Below are 14428 nucleotides of genomic sequence, written 5' to 3'. Positions count from 1 at the left end.
CTGGATCCATTTTTGGGCTCCGTTAATCCTCCTAGAATTTCCTTAATCATGTTTTACTTAACCCAAACATGATTACATGATTAATTACTCATTAATCGTTAATCACGGATACGGGTCACTACATTCTCCCCCCCTTAAAAGATTTCGTCCTCGAAATCTAAGGTAAAACCTCGAGAACATATAAAAGACCCTTGCTTGAGTGCCTGGTCGAAATAGCTTCCGACATACTCAGACTCTTGTCGAATTATATGCAAACTGCATAAATGCTAAATCACAATAGCATTCTCCGAGCTGGAAACCACTGCATTACTTGATGACAATTAACCTCGCTTGACACTAACGTGCCACAGCACTGATACGTCCTTCGTCACAATCACGATCTTACTGATCGCGAAGGATACAACAATCCACTTGATCAAGATTATCATCCCAAGTAAAATCTAAAACTGACTAAGACCAAGTCATAACCTGACTGGCTTACGATATTCGTTGAATCACTAAACAATTCTAACCATCCACTGGTCCCCAAAAGTTTCTCAATGCCCAACACCTCTAGTTAGGAAACACTAATCCCAACACTGTGCTGACACAACAAATCTCTAATTCTCTTCAAGAGAATCTAATTGACACAGGGTCATACTGCAATATAACTGCTTAACATGATTTCATAGACTGATTATCCTCCCCATGCCTCACCGAAGCAAAACAGCTTCCCAAGGGCAACACTGGGAACTATCCAGTCTAATACCAATCACCGTTCATGTTTCTTAGTATATCTCAGCACCTGCTATGATGAAAACATCATCACTCACCAATAATGACGCTACGTCATTTCTAGCCTCTGATGATCAACATCATCTCAATCATAGGTTATTCACCCATGAATTCCATCGATGGACATCCCCCGATAGTTATACATACTCGCAATCACTGTATACAAATCAAGACTAAGGCAAGCTTCCACCAATATGCTCGACTTGGAAACGCTTCCTATACCGTCTCGAACCTCGACAGTTGTAAGTGCCTGGTATAACTCAACTCGGAGTCTTTGATGATACCATCATCGCATACCAACCTCCCAAGGTTAATCACACTGATCCTGGGACTAAATCCCAACGGATTCTCAATAGTCAAATAGCTTCCCTTGCTGAACTCATCAGCCTTAGCAATGAAAATACTAATTCGTCGATTCCCTAGCCGATCCTGGGAAACACTTGTGCTTAGAGTAGTGTGTCACATATAACACCTCCGACTATTGTCTACTGCTGCAACGTAATATCTTCGACAAACAGTCTGCACGGATGTGACTTACTAACTTGAAAGAACAAAGTCGCTGCATCGCTGTCTTGCGAAGTCTTCAATTCCCACAACAATCTTGTTGACCACTAAGTCGATCAACGACTGCTTCGATCGTCTCAATGATCTTACACACCATATGCTAAAAATTAGTGACACCCCCTGCTGGATCTCGAGAACTAGGTCCCAGCTAATGTCACACCTCGCGATCATACAACTGATGTCCATATAAGTGTCCAATCCTCGTTGGATCCCAAACTCCAATGGTACACTTAAGACCTCATCATAAAAGCACTTAAGCGACAAAGTACTATCCCAAGCATTTCTCGATTGCTACATCCAATTCATCGCTGATTGGACTTACTCATCGACCTCGTCGATTTGCTGATTGATACTCACACTTATCAAATCAGATAACCACTGATCGTCAACACCTAAGTGGCTCGATCAATTACTCTTGACTCGACTGATCCAAGTCTACTATTCCAAACATTGAATTACACAAAAACTCTCTGGTTACAACAAACCCGCGCTTGGTAACCGAAACATAGCTATTAGTAATCCAATGACACAATCTCGTGTCTTATTACTGACAGCTATCTCGTACATTGACTTAATCAATCTAACTCTGACAAAGTTAATCATTAACCACTAGTAGTCATTAGCACAAATCCTGTGCCTTCTCAGCACTACTACTAGTTTGTCTTGTTCACTCGAGATGATCATCAAGACAAACCAAGTTCAAGATCTTCTCGCGATCTTATCAACTTAGACCATTTCCATCTCAGGGAAAATCCTACGCTCAACCTCCGAAATATCAGACAGTTCTTGGCGCAATCACTGGACTCATTATTCTTGCCTCGTTCTTTCAAGATGAACATCACGATTCGTCAAGTCCAAGAAGCATAACTAACGAATACCAAATATCTTCACAATCTTCGAACATGCTCCGGATCAGATCCCTTGCTAAGACTGTACGACAATTCAAGACTTAGGGTAGCTTACCTCGATAACCCACCTGGACAACCACCAAGGCTTCACGGGTATAGACCATGCTTCCCTCAGATCTCAATAATCCTTGTACAATACTTATCATATGATCCAACACTTGATGAAATCAATCATCATGAAGTAATTCTTGTATTCGAGTCGAAGTCTCGAAACTGCATCCCATCCTGGATCTCGGATAATTCCTATCTCAAGGAAACTTTATCCACAACTCTGATGACAACCACAAGTCATTGTTGGTAGAATTCCATCCACCTACTAGATCCACACGTCTAGCAGTAATCATCGGTCAAAAATTAAATCTATCTGCTCAGAGCACACACTTGTCAAGGAAATCCCTCCAAGACTGGTTCCTATAGCAGAACACTATCACTGATATCTCTGACACATCAGACGATATCGAACCATCAATATCAAACCTGTGATATCTAATCCAAGGTCATACCCTGTTGTGACTACTGCCAAATCCCTAGACTGAGTAGCCTTCCCACCGCCATCTCCTGAAGCACAAAAGGCTCCCAGGTAATCCTCTGAAGTGCAAAGACTCCCAGAGTAACACTGGCATAAGGTCGCGCCCCATCACGTCTAATCATGATCATAGTCCACAACTCTTGGTATATACTCGACCTGGCATCCTGATGAAATCTCATCATCGCAAGTCTCAACCTAACAAAGGTCAGACAGTCTACTGTCCTAAGAAAACAAACTAGAACAAAATCCAATGTCCGAAAACGAACAATATTCCCATGCCTCTAGATGAGTCCACCCATCGCTGGCACTATCTTAGTCCACTAACTAACTAGGTCAATCCTAGGAAAACACCTAGACTAACCGCAAGTCAACAATCACCGTTGGCCCTACTCAAATCCCATGAGTCACCACAGTTGAACACTAATCAACTAGGATCAATGCTAAACTTAGCAAAAACATGCAATCATCCACGAATTGCTAGATTAATAAAACATGTATCATTGCTTCAAGTTATGTACAATTTCTTGATTACAATCCCTATGTAATACAATTACAGTATTCCAAAAATACAAAATGTACAATCAATAACTTGAATGATACAACCGAATCTGATGATTTATTACAACTAAACACTGTTTACAACTACAACAATACAGTATTTAAATCATCGTACTAGTCTTCGTTCCTTGAGCATGAAGCTTCTAATTGACATACGCATCGATACAAGCATACTCCCATCCAAGTCTCTCTACATGTCCTCCCGCAAAGAACTCCGGAGAAATGGCACGTGTTAGCTAACCAGCTATGCTCTGCGTCAGTGCATGTCAATCGACCTTTTATGCTCACGATCTACCGTCAGCTTTCTTCTTGTAACTAAATCATGCTTTTGAACATGAAGTTTCCCGTACGCGTACCAAAAGCATCGATACACGCACACCGGAAAAACCATGTTCTGTATGAGTTTAAATGACAATCTCTCCAACTACGAGTGGAGAATCTCTTCGGACTGGAGCCACATGGGTTATTACACACCATTCGTTCCAAAAAGCCCTCAGAGATATCTGACGTGATATTCTCTTTCTTCTCTCCCAGTCTTTTCCTGCTGGAATCCATATGTTCTTCGATCAGCATCCCAATGCATCAAATGATGAACTGTAGTCAGCATATGCATGCTACTACTGGTGTTCTCATCACTGTTGTCTTACTTATAGCGAAGACTTATGCCGCAAACCTTGGCAATGAAGAACCAAATAATCCTTAGGTCTCACCAATCCTACAAGGATAATCCAAAGTCTCAGTACTATATCCCAAGTCTCTTGCATGTATATGCTCTGATACCAATGAATGTAGCAACCCAAACCGGATCCACTACCTAATCAGAGTTTAGGAGCATAATTAAACATGCATTAAATAAATCGATGCGGAAGACTTAAATTAAAACAGACCGGCAGAATACAATCGGATAAATAAATTCGATTATACAACCCAATCGAATAAATAACCCTAAAGGCAAAACCTACAGTTAAATCCTGCTGTCTTCACTGGTCACTGGCTACTCCAAGCTCCTGGTGCCCAACCATGCACCTACAACTGCCCCGTCGAATGGGGTGTCCAGACATACAGAAACACTGGACGTGAGCTCTAAACTCAATACGAAAGCAATGATATATATATTATATGCAACACATAAGTGACTTTAAAAATCAGGGTTAAATCACTTTCTCTGGGCGCCTGGAATACACGGTACCGGGCTAGAGAGCGACTCCGCGTGGTACTCGTATATTCCCAAGACAGGAATCCTCAGGAAGAATTGCCTCAACTGATGGAAACTGTCATGACTCACATCATCCCGATGCAGTCTCCGTAAAAACATATGCATGTGCTAAAGCCGTTTAAAACATGGTAAAACATATAACACATACTCATGCAACACATATAATATATATCATGCTGGCCATCTCAGTCAGTACTTACGTACCTCACTACAGGCAAATCCTAGCAGTCCCACTCTAGGTTTCAAGCCTATCATCAACTCTACAATGCAAATATCCATGCATCATTCAATAAGCTCTAAAAGCCTTAACTAAGCTATTGCATACTCCTAAATAATTTAAGGAGACCATAGCTATACCTGCGTCCGTTGTCAGCCCACTGATGGCGACTATCCCGCAACTAGGGGCACACCCCTGCTGCAGCTCCACAGCTTTGAGCACTGCTCCGCTACAACGAGCACTGCCCGCCTACTATGTCAGACACTGTCTGACTATACTAAAATATATTTCCTACTCCAACTCTAAAATAAGAGTACCCAAAGCCCAAAATAGAGCTACTAGTGCGAAGGAGAGGAATTCGGAATTGGCAAGAAATGAGGAGCTCGGACCCTATATTTATAAACGTCGATCGGAAGTTCTGTTCCTCGATCGGACGTTCCGTTCCGGCAGATCGGAAGCTCCGTTCCTCAATCGGATGCTCCGTTCACCACGTGTCAATTCGGTCCACATGCAACCACACACCTGTCACCGACAGCCATCGGAAGCTCCGTTCTTGATCGGACGTTCCGATCGTCGATCGGACGCTCCGATCCTAGATCGTTGCTTCCGATCCCACTCGAGTCTTGGAACCCTCTAAACCAATTTCGAGTGTCCTGGATCCATTTTTGGGCTCCGTTAATCCTCCTAGAATTTCCTTAATCATGTTTTACTTAACCCAAACATGATTACATGATTAATTACTCATTAATCATTAATCACGGATACGGGTCACTACAGACTCACATCAGATAAACAAATCCGAAAATATCTGTCTTATATCAGATTCTGTCTCCCAAGTCGCTTCTTCGACTCCGTGATGACTCTACTGAACTTTCACCAACTGAATCGATTTGGTTCTGAGCTGTTTCTCCTTTCTGTCAAGGATCTGAATCGGTCTCTTGAAATAACTCAGAGTTTCATCAAGTTCGACTTCATCAGGTTGAAGAATATGAGAAGGATCGGGGTGATATTTCCTCAACATCGAGACGTGAAATACGTCATGAATTCTAGATAAAGAAGGAGGAAGTGATAATTTGTAGGCTATATTGCTTATCTTCTGCAAAATCTCATACGGACCGATAAATCTCGGTGACAACTTCCTCTCTTCCCAAATCTAACAGTACCTCTAAACGGAGAAATCTTCAAGAATACTCGGTCTCTCTGATCGAAAGATAGAGGTCTGCGATGGATATTCGCATACTTCGCTTGTCGATCCTGAGCAGTCTTCATTCTCAATCGAATAATCTTCACCTGCTCAGCCATATCACGAATCATATCTGGTCCCAAGCCTGGGGACTCAAACATCCCATCCCAGTACAGAGGAGATCTGCACTTCTTTCCGTACAATTCTTCGAATGGTGCTATTCTTATACTCGTCTGAAAGCTGTTGTTGTACGAAAACTCAACGAGAGGCAATGAATCTTGCCAAGTAGTGCCAAAGTCAAGCACCACTGCTCGTAAAATATCCTCCAGAGTCTGAATCGTCTGTTCTGATTGACCGTCGGTCTGAGGATGGTAAGCTGTACTCAAGTGCAAACGAGTACCAAGAGCCTCCTATAGACTGTGCCAGAAATGAGAAGTAAACCGAGGATCTCGGTCTGAAACAATCGATCTCGGCACACCGTGCAATCTGACAATCTCTCTAATATACAACTCGGCCATCTGATCGTGACGATATGTCATCCGATACGGAATAAAACAAGCAGACTTCATCAAACGATCAATCACTACCCAAATGGCATCGCATCCTCGAATAGATCGGGGTAGTTTCGTGACAAAATCCATCGAGATATGATCCACTTCCATTTCGGAACAGATAAACTGTGCAGAAGACCACCCGGCCTCCTTCTCTCGGCTTTCACCTGCTGACAGTTCAAACAATGGGATACAAACCTCGCAACATCACTCTTCATCTTCTTCCACCAAAAACTGACTCTTCAGGTCGTTATACATCTTTCGGCCTCTTGGATGAACACTGAACCGACTGCAATGTGCCTCTCGCAGAATACTCTGTCTCATCTCAACAATATCAGGAACGACAATACGATTATTCACAAATAAAACATCATCCCGGACCTGAAACTCAGACTGGTGTCCAGATCTCACTTTCTCTATCGAATTCTGAATACTCTCATCGGATTTATGTGCTTCTTTGATCGACACAAACAACTCTGGCTCGGCCTGGATAGCACAAACTCTGATAGGACTCCTATCTGATTCAAACTCCAATCCAGAATTGCAACAGTCGTCAATCAAACAAGACAGACCGATGGTCAAAAGAGATAAAGAACAAAGCTTGCGACTCAAAGCATCGGCAGCTGCATTCGACTTTCCCGGGTAATACTTAATCTCGCAGTCAAAGTCCTTCAATAAATCTAGCCATCTCCTCTGTCTCATATTCAACTCAGACTGTGAAAACACGTATTTAAGACTCTTATGATCCGAAAAGATCTCAAAAGACTCACCGTACAAATAGTGACGCCAGATCTTCAAGGCAAAAACAATAACAGCAAGATCAAGATCGTGAACTGGATAGCGAGTCTCGTGTGGTTTCAACTGCCTCGATGCATATGCTATCACGTGCTTCCTCTGCATAAGAATACATCCAAGACCAAAATGAGAAGCATCGCAATACACCGTAAAACCTCCAGAACCTGATGGAATAGAAAGTATCGGAGCACTAGTCAATCTCTTCTTCAACTCAATGAAACTGTTCTCACACTCTTCAGTCCAAACAAAAGGCGTGTTCTTCTGAGTCAGCTGGGTAATCGGCTTCGCAATAGAAGAGGAACCCTGGATAAATCTGCGATAGTAACCAGCTAAACCCATAAAACTTCGAATCTCAGGCACAGAAGTCGGCCTACGCCAGTTCATAACTTCCTCGATCTTGCTGGGATCGACATAAATCCCATCTCCCGAGATAATGTGACCAAGAAAAATGACTCGGTCCAACCAAAACTCGCACTTCGACAGTTTGGCAAACAACTGTTCAGTTCTCAAAATCTGCAAAACAATCCTCAGATGCTCTGCATGATCAGCACGGCTCTTCGAATAGATCAGGATATCGTCAATGAAAATAATTACAAACTCATCTAGAAAATGCTGAAAGATTCGGTTCATCAACCCCATAAATACCGCTGGGGCGTTAGTCAAACCAAACGGCATGACAAGAAATTCAAAGTGGTCATACCTCGTTCGAAACGCAGTCTTAGGAACATCCTCTTCACGAACTATCAGTTGATGATACCCAGACCTCAAATCTATCTTCAAATAGATACACGAACCCTGAAATTGGTAAAAAAGATCATCTATACGAGGTAAAGGATACATGTTCTTAACCGTCGCCTGGTTCAATTGGCGGTAGTCAATGCAGAGACGCATAGAGCCATCTTTCTTTCTAACAAATAGAACAGGAGCACCCCAAGGCGATACACTAGGTCGAATGTATCCCTTGGCAATCAATTCTTCCAACTGCTCCTTCAATTCATTCAATTCAATCGGATCCATTCTATACGGAGCTTTAGAAATCGACTGAGTACCTAACGTCAATTCGATGCCAAATTCAATTTCACGAATAGGCGGTAATCCCGGAATCTCATCCGAGAACACATCAGGAAACTCTTTAACCACTGGTATATCAATCAACTCAGGGCTAGACTTCAAAACATCGACCGCATAAATCAAAAATCTCTCGGCTCCTTTCTGCAACAATCTAGTCATAGACAATACAGAAATCAAAGGAATTCTAGAACGAGAACCCTTACCAAAGAATCTCCACTCGTATGACATCTCTGGTCTGAAACGGACTATCTTCTGAAAACAATCTACTGTAGCCCTGTACTTAGTCAAAACATCTATGCCAACTATGCAGTCAAAGTCAGACAAACCAAGTACAATACAGTCGAACTCGATCAAATTCCTTCAAAACTCAATCCACAATTCCTAACAAAATTCCTCGAAACAATTCATCCACCCAAAGGTGAAGTAACAGAAACTACAGCAGGTAATGGCTCAAAAGGAAAGGCATGCATCAACACAAATTTCTCAGATATGAAAGAGTAAGAAGCACCTGTATCTATCAAAATATTAGCAGGATAATCAAAGATCATACAATTACTTGCAATCACATCATCAGGTGCAGCCTGAGCCTGATCCTCATTCAGAGCATACACTCTCGCCTGCTTTCTAGGAGGTTGGTTCAAATTCTGGTTGCCTCCTTGACGATTCTATTGTTGAGGTTAGAAAGAGTGAACTACATTCAATTGCCTCTGAGGCTGAGATGACTGTCGAGAAGCATTTCCACTCTGTGCTTGCTCAGAGCCCCGTTGAGGACAAAGTCTAGCATAATGCCCCGTCTGCTGACAAATATAACAATTCCCAAATATTCCCCTACACTGGTCACTGGAGTGACGACCTCCACACTTGCTACAAGAAGTACCATAGGAACCTGAACCTTGACTGTAACTGTTCTGTTTCGAGCCACCAGAACTAGAAGAACTGCTTCTCGAGTTCTTAAACTGTTTTCCTTTGGGACGAAAGTAATTCTTCTTATTACCTCCACTGCTACCACCTTCAGTCCTCGGTGGTTGATTCTGGTATTGGGACGGTTGGGCCTGAAACTGCCTCTGTTGTTGCTGAGGGGCAAACTGATTCCCTCTCTGCCTTATCAGTCCAGCTTTCGCACCCTTGGCATGATCCATTGCATCAGAAAAGTTATTCGGCCTTTCGGTATTCACCAGAACAAAGATATCAGGGTTCAGACCGTTAATAAAGTGGTCAGCTTTCGCTTTCTCATTGTCAGAAATGTGTGGAGCAAACCTCAATAGACTGTCAAATTTGGTAACATGATCTTCGATACTCAAATTTCCTTGCTTCAAATTTGCGAACTCGGAATTCTTATCCTTACGGTACGAAACTGGGAAGAATCGTTTATAAAACTCAGTCTGGAACAGAATCCAGTTTATAAGCGTACCTCTGTTCTCCATGGCTTTCTTAGTTGAGGTCCACCATTTTTTAGCCACTCCGTGCAGCTGATGAATAACCAATCTAATTTTCCGGTCATCGGAATAGTAGAGAGAATCAAAAAGCTGATCTATATCATCCAACCAGCCCTCGCAATCCACGAGATTCTCCGTACCTTTCAAGATCGGTGGTCGGAAAGACTGAAACCTCTTCAGTAAGGTTTCCATAAGGGTAGCCGTGGCATCCATCTGATTCTCAACCGTATCTCCCTGGTCATTCTGAGGAGTCACTACAGATGGAGTTTCAGTCGTAGCAAAAATTGGCGGAGTATTCAAGTTCAATCTTCTTCGAGTACCCATCTAAAAACAAGGGATTAGGACACAGATATCTCAATCTCAAAATTCCAGTGTCCCACAACCTCTGATCTTCTAACACAATTCAAAAGATGGAACTCGGATCCAATGAATGATTATAGTTCATATCTCAATCAATTCATGCTTTATAAATTAAATCACATAATCATGTAATTCAAATAATTCTCAATCAATAAAGCATGCTCGCATCGTATTTAATAAATCAATTAAATAACTCAAACACATGCGAGAAGCCAATACAAGCAGACTCGATCTACCCCGATCTCTTCTAAATTCAGTCCAAGATCTTAATTCTCTGATACCACTTAATGTGAGGCCTCGATTCTAATCATAATCTTAGAGTAAAACAATTGATCAACACAATTAAACAATAAGGATTAAGACATCAAAATATTTTATTTTTTTTAAATGAATAGTGCCCGCTCGATCGGTAAGATCTTACCGATCGAGCGGCCAAAGAATTCTAAAGCCACTGCCCAGAAATCAGGACGCCCGCTCGATCGGTGAAATCTTACCGATCGAGCGGACAATAAATGTCCAGTTCTCTGACTCGGTACAGGGGTGCTCGCTCGATCGGTAAGATTCAGCCGATCGAGCGAGATGCTCTGTACCAGAAAATTTTGGTTTTTCTTCTCCAATTCCAACTCAACTCAAACCATACAATAATAACATAAAATCCCAATCAACAAGATACAAAGGATTAGGTCTAGAATTATACAATCCTCACAAAATAACATGCATAAAAATCCATCTAGTTCGGACTTATTCAATACAAAAAGGAGTTCGAATACATAAATTACTCCTAATATCCAAGCCTCACTCTATCCTCTCAACCATCTAGCCATGCTGCATCTAACTCGGTCCTGCCCCACCTGTTACCAAGTACACATACAAACAAAGACAACAGCCGGATAATCCGGTGAGAATAATATTCTCAGTAAAAGAGACTAGCATACAATATCACATAATATATCAAAACATGATATATAATCAAATTTCACATATACCTCAAGTAATTCATTCAATTGCGGAATTAAAATGATATGCATGACTTTAAAACTTCTGGATTATCAGACTCAGATAATCAAAAGGAATTCTTCTTTCTTTCTTCGGTTTGGGATCCCGAGGTTAAAATATTCAACAATCACACCGAACTCCCCTTTCGAGGTGGATGAGGTATATTTTAATCCTCTAGACTCTAGGGCATTATAGTGAGTTAATCGACACTTGTAGTAAATCGCCTACCAAGGCCACTCAACTATAATCTCCAGATCGTCTAATTCAAAATGAATAATCAATCGGCTCAAAATGAATGCATATGAAATCTCATGCATTCAATTATCAATTCAATCATAGGTTCAATAAGCATATAAACATGAAATATGTGATTTCTTCTAGGACACTCGAATCAATCCGAATTCAAGTTAATCGTCCTATTTCATTCCAAAGTCGTCTTATACCTTCTTGTCGTTCACAATCTTCAATCTGTAAAATAACAAATCTCAATTCAATATTCATTCAAGTTCTACGATCGATAAGTAAGAAGTCGATACTATACCGGCTCAATCTTCCAAACTGATCGAAGCTGCAATCTCGCAACTCCAAGGACTTCGAATCACTCTAACAGAAGAAGTCACAAGATCAATATCGATAGCAAAACCTCATCAAACTCGGTATAATCAAATCAATAGAAATGACATCCCGAAACTCAAACTGATGGCATAACGGCTATAAACTGATCAAACCGAAATTGCAGACAGTAGAATATCAATTCCAAATACTCAAACCAATCATCTAACATCATTTCCAAGTCAAACCCAACACATCTCAAAAATCTAAGTTTCGAAAATCATAAAAAAAATCATATCAAATCCGATCGTCGATATATCTCCGAACCGTCTTAGATATACTATCACAGCAACCTCAAGAACATCCTATCCGAATATCAATCAATTCTAAAGACATCCAAAAATTCAAACCTCGTAGAAATAAGAGAAACTTACTTTCAAACGGAGCACTCGATGCTGTGATCGCAGCTATCTACTTCAGATCAAATTCCAACGGACGGATCGAGTTAAAATCGAAATCACAAAAGCTTGGAAGCTTTTCTCTCGCCTTCAATGGAGATAGGCGACTTGGAGAAGGAAGGGAGGAAATGAAGAAGACTTAGTCAAGTCTCTAAGTTATAACAAATCTCCTTTTTGCGTTTTAGTTCCTGAAAATTCCGAAATTTGCAAAAAAGTTCCTGATCAATAAAAAGTCGGCTCTTAAATTTTGAAATCATTGATTATCTCAAATAAGTTCAATTAAGATAAAAACGGGGCGTTACAGCACCCCTAAACAGAAGTGTGTCTCTGACTGAAGAAATAGAGCTTAACTTTTGCATAGATCTTTGATTTCGGAACATATGCAGGAACCTCAATTGATTTTGTTGTACTTTTAATCATATTATTGGTCACCTTATACTCCACATACATTTTTTGATCTATTTGCTCAGACAGACACAGTGAAAGTGAACATATCGGTCGATCAACTAGTTGAAAGTGACCACCTAAGTCCGGGATTAATTGTTCTCGAAGCATATTCTTCTGATATGAGTTTTACCAGCAGTCAAGGCGATACTTTCGATGAGGATGCCTATTTTTTTTACAGCTATAATGGTTTTTTTCTATTGCGCATGAACACTTTTATCTACTTAGCATTTTTGAATTTTAAATTACCCTATGAAATGAGATTAGGTGGTGATTTTCATGCATTGGACGGTTGCGAAACCTACAATTAGGAATGCCTAAAATTTGGGGTGCATATCAATGGGGTTTGCTTTGTTTTACAGGATGACAATGCTATTGCTAAGCTTGAAAAATCCAGGCTCAAAGAAATGGAAAGATTGAAGAAGCAAAAGTTTCAAGATTTACTTGACGCCCAGAATGCTGCTATTGATGCTGACATGATGTGTTTTCTGAAAGAAAATTAAAACTTGACGTCTGAAGTAATTTATAATGTGCTGATTTTAATGCGCATTACTATTTGTTATCGTGTGACAGAATAACAAGGGAAAAGGTCGCTTGAAATTTATCTTGCAGCAGATCGAATTCTTTGCTCATTTTGCACAGGGTGATAGGTCTGTCTCTCAGAACAGGCAAAAGGAAGGTATGTAATCTTCATTTTGTGATAGTTATTTTAGTGCGGCACCGTAGAATATTAGAGATGTTCAAATTTTAAGGACTTAAGCTTTGGATTAAGGTAAAGTGGTATACAGTTGAAGGATTAACCAATTCATGATTATCGACTGGGTGTTATTTCAGTTTGAAATAGTGTTCATTCATGAAGGCCTGTGTGGAGATCATGTAGATGTAAATATGATAGTGTTGTTAAAATATCAGTTCTTTGAAGATATTAGTTGGTAGAAATTTGTGAACAAGAGAGGACTGGTTTATGAATGTACTGATATGTCAAAACTCATGTGCTTCTTCCTCCTGAAAACTTTGATTTGCTTGTCGGAAGTTTCGAAAATAGAAAGAATAGATGCTTCTCTATATTCGGTATCTAATTAGTTGTCCAGTATGCTGAAATAGTTGTGATAGGATATTTTATATCTAACGGGATTCAAGATCATTGTACTTAACTTCTAGGTGCTGCTTGAGATTTTTCAGTTTAGAGTTTTGATCCCTTTCTTAAGTTGTGTTTGTTTCTTATTTCAGCAACTGTTCAAGAACACTTCAAGCTTCAGCGACTGGCTTCCGAGCTGGTTCCTTATATACCAAGACTAGAATATGATTCAATGAAGAGATAGGTGTCCATTTCTTTAAGGTCTAACTCAAATTGTTCTAAGTTACTTCCATTGGTTTAACGAGTAAAGCCAAGTGATTTGACAATCAATTTATTTAACTCAAGTTGTTGTTCTGTCAATGCACCAAGCAGGTGTATCTGACCAAACTAACGTGGTGTTTGAAGTTATATACTAGTTAAGAAAATTCTCCTCAACAATATAAAATCTGCCTTCTTCCTTTTTTTTTCTTGTGCAGGAGCTAGGGGCTGGACTATGTTGTAGTCTTTCTTCCTTTAATTTTCAGGTGGTTCCAAAGTTTTCATGCATCAGGATTGGGAAAGTTGATAAATTGATCCTATAAGCTTACAACTTTTGGGTTTTGGTCTGATATCTTTGTCAGCTTTGATTTAATTCCACTATCTTTTAATTGTTTAGGAATTTCATGATTGCTGATTTGGCATGTTTTCTCAATGACAATAAAGAATTGAACGGGTGTTTTGGCCACATCACACACATGT

The sequence above is a fragment of the Henckelia pumila genome, chromosome 2 (genome assembly GCF_033568475.1).
Source record: "Henckelia pumila isolate YLH828 chromosome 2, ASM3356847v2, whole genome shotgun sequence".
Lineage (NCBI taxonomy): Eukaryota > Viridiplantae > Streptophyta > Magnoliopsida > Lamiales > Gesneriaceae > Henckelia > Henckelia pumila.
The sequence above is the reverse complement of the archived record's forward strand: the minus strand, read 5'-3'. Positions refer to the sequence as shown.